This window comes from Neodiprion fabricii, chromosome 1 (assembly GCF_021155785.1).
Source record: "Neodiprion fabricii isolate iyNeoFabr1 chromosome 1, iyNeoFabr1.1, whole genome shotgun sequence".
In the NCBI taxonomy this organism is placed as follows: Eukaryota; Metazoa; Arthropoda; class Insecta; order Hymenoptera; family Diprionidae; genus Neodiprion; species Neodiprion fabricii.
In genome coordinates, this window is record NC_060239.1 from 13595022 (window position 1) to 13598682 (window position 3661).

Below are 3661 nucleotides of genomic sequence, written 5' to 3' on the forward strand. Positions count from 1 at the left end.
CCCTACTATGCACCGATGTCACCACAATCTTTATAGTTCAAGTTTTTTGTTCCGGTCCTATTCCATGTATATTCCGGTATAACCTAACCCTCAGGGTTTCTAATATATAATTAGAAAAAAAGGGGAAAACCTGTTGGGTGGGACTGATCTCTTCGGAAGAGGCGCTGAATACAATTAAGCTCGAACTTCACTTACAGGTAAGTTCGTTTGATCCTATAATTGTATTTTGCGCCTCTTCCTCAAGATCAGAATGTAGTTATTTAAAGTTCGTTACGGCAGATATTCCATGACTTAGAAATTCGATACCCCTGTATATTTATTTTTCAAACGTGTTATACAATGCTTCTATCCAAAATCGCTTTCGCAAACATGCCCTTACACCCTACAACACGACGGTCGTAGAACCTAGGGAAGGTCCCCGAACGTTCTGTCCAGCCGGCGGCTTTTCTAATCGCGTCTATATTGACCCCACTCTTTTTCGCGGACGAAGTCGATGCATGACGAGTGCTGTAAGCATCAAATATGTCTGTATCTATCCCGCTTTCCATGAGGATCTTTTTTATCCATCTGCTCAATGTCTGGGTCGATACCCCCTTGTGTGGTTTTTTCAGAGCTACAAACAGTCGAGTTTCCTTTCCTCGTAAATCTTTTGTCTCATTTAAGTACGTTTCCAGCACCGATGCTGCGCAAATACATTTATTCTCGATATAAAAAGGGATGCTCAAAACTGGCTGTGCTCTGTTTATTTTCGAAGTCTTTAACCGCGCCGGAGTTTTAATTTCGATCAACCCCGTTTATTTTTCTATATTCCGAATATCGATTGATGCGAGTGTCTGCATACGCTGCGCTGTGACTAGTGCCAACAATGTAACCAGCTTGAGGGAAAGACTGACATTTCTTCGTTCGGTCCCCATTGCGCAACGTGGTTTAAAACAAGGTGTGGGTTCCACGTTGATTCGTATTTGGGCGTCGTCGGTCTGAGATTCGAGATGCCCTTGAAAAGTCTCCGTACTCCGGCGTCTTCTCCCAACTTGGGCCCCCGCAACAGCGCAATCGCGGATCGGCAGCTGTTCAGTGTGCCATAAGAAGCGCCCTTCTCAAATTTGGCAGACAAAAATCTTATTATTTGTGATGTGTCACATTTGTACGGATCTATGCCCTCTCCATGGCAAAATGACCACCACTTTTTTAGACAGCTGTCATATTGTCTGAGTAATGAATCCGACAACGAGGAGATCATAATAGAAAATGCTTCCTCCGGCACGGTTCTCCTCTTCAGCGCTTCCCGGACAGCCGTCCTGCAACCAGGGTAATCCTCCTCCAGATCGGGTGCGGTTGTCTATCGAGAGAGCGCAAAAGGTTGACGTTCGGTTTAAAATAAATTGGTTCGCAATCCAACATGGCAGTGAAGACGGGGAACCAAACCTGAGCTGGCCAATACGGTACAATTACGATACCTCTAGCACGGTCGTCTCTAAATTTTCGTAAAACGCGTAAAATTATTGCGAACGGCGGAAATGCATAACAAGACCATCGGCTCCAATCTACCGTGAATGCATCCACCGCAACTGAGCCTGGGTCTCGCGACCAAGAAATATATAGCCTACATTTCGCATTTGTTCTTGTTGCAAATAAATCTATTTCCGGCTCCCCCCATCTATCTTGAATCTCGCGAGAAACCGAATTCGATAAAGCATATTCTGTTTCTGGCTCAAGTCGTCTTGATTCGAAGTCAGCTTCATATTTGTCCCGAGACGAAATATAGGAGGCGAAAATGTAAATATTTCTTCTCTCGCACCATTTCCAAATTGTTTTTGCTAGCCTACTCAACACGGGAAATTGAATGCCGCCCATCTTATTGGTATATGCAATCCCGGTAGTATTATCGATTCTCAATAATATATCGCAGTCTTTTAGGTTCTTCGCGAAACATTTTAAGGCAAACATGGCCGCCAATAATTCTAAATAATTAATGTGGTGAGCTTGTTCTTCTTGGCTCCAGTGACCATGCGTTCCGTTACCTTCACAACACGCCCCCCAGCCGGAGCGCGGCGCGTCAGAGCAAATTTCGTGAGCTGCTTTAACCGGCGTTATCGAACGCACTGCTTTGCGAATGTGAATTTTCCACCACTCAAAATCTGCCTGTAAATCGTCTGAGAGATACATGCGCGCCTCAAAATTTTTGTGATTCGCCCCGAGAGCCAAGAATTCTGCTCGCGCAAAATTTTTCATGTGAACCCATCCGTACTTCAATGCTGAGCAACACGAACCTAGTGTTCCGAATAATCCAGCAAATTCTCGGATTGTACAGCGGCTCATCCTACTAAATTTTTCAATATTTTGTGCAATCTTGACAACTTTTTCTTCCGGAAGCCTGATATCCAATCTTTCGGAATCGTAAATGAACCCGAGAAATTTACGTCTCGTCGAGGGAATTACGTGACTCTTTTTTTCATTAATAACAAAACTTAACTTTTCAAATAACCGTTTCGTTATATGAGTATTTCTCAAACATTCCTCATATGAGTCCCCCACAATCAATAGACCGTCTAAGTATATTACCGATAGTAATCCACGCTCTCTGAGATGCAACACTGCCAGCTTAATTAATTTTGTAAACGTGTACGGAGCTCTGTTCAGCCCGAAGGGCATACACGTAAATTGATACAGTTTCCCTTCGAAAATCAACCGTAAATATTTTCTATCAGATTTCGCAATCGGAATTAGATTATACGCGTCCTTTAAGTCAATAGTCGTCATAAAACATCCGCGAGTTATAATTTGCTTTACCGTTTTTCCGTCTACTAATTTAAAATGCTCCGTAGCTATAAATTCGTTTAGCTGTTTTAAATTCAATATAAAACGGTGAGAACCATCCGGTTTTGGCACGAGAAAAATTTTTGAGATGAATTGTTCGATCTCCGACTGACACTTTTGTATCGCGCCTTTCGCCAACAACGTTACGATTTGTTCTCGCATTATCTTCCCTTCTTGATCCCACCACCGAGGCTCGGCAAGTGGTGTGTGTTGGTCCACCTTTGATGTAAAAGGTATTCTATAGCCTGTGATCCAGCTCAGGATGGTTTCGTCCGAAGTTACTTCGAGCCAGCTTCGTTTAAAAAAAGCTAATCGACCGGCCAATTTACATACGTTTAATTGTTTTTCTTCAGAGGCTGACGGTCTTTCTGCTGATAACTCCTTCCCCGTGACGTGGACTTGTTGCCTCGGTTTTTGCGACTTTGTTGAGGAGGGCCCCTCGAGTTTTTTGAATTTTTTCCTTGATCCGACAATTGCTTGGCGGGCTGTTTTAAATCCTTCGATGATTGCTGTAAAACTTTAGCAGCTTTTATTTTTTCGCTAAGTTCTTTCCCAAACAGCCAGTCGCTCGATGACAAATTTTTCAGCGTGTCTTTGAACGGTGCCTTGTTTTTTTTCAGAATTAGACTCTTCCGGATCGATGTTTCGTCGTGTTGTAGGTCCGCCAGAAGTTTTGTAACGCCGTTGAGGGGTTCTAAATATTGCTTCTTATCCGCAAGATTCGATTTGATCAGCAGATCTATAACCTTCCCCACGCCGGCGAGCGAAGCAGCGACCTTTTCTTGTTTTTCGACAATTCTTTCGTCTCTTTTTACGACTGTACTATCCAAGGCTGCCTTAACCT

At 43.3% G+C, this 3661-nt stretch overlaps 1 pseudogene; it reads right to left on the reverse strand.

Annotated features, from left to right (window-relative positions):
• Positions 1–215: 215 nt before the first annotated feature.
• LOC124181273 lies at positions 216–2319 on the reverse strand (annotated as a pseudogene).
• Positions 2320–3661: the final 1342 nt, after the last annotated feature.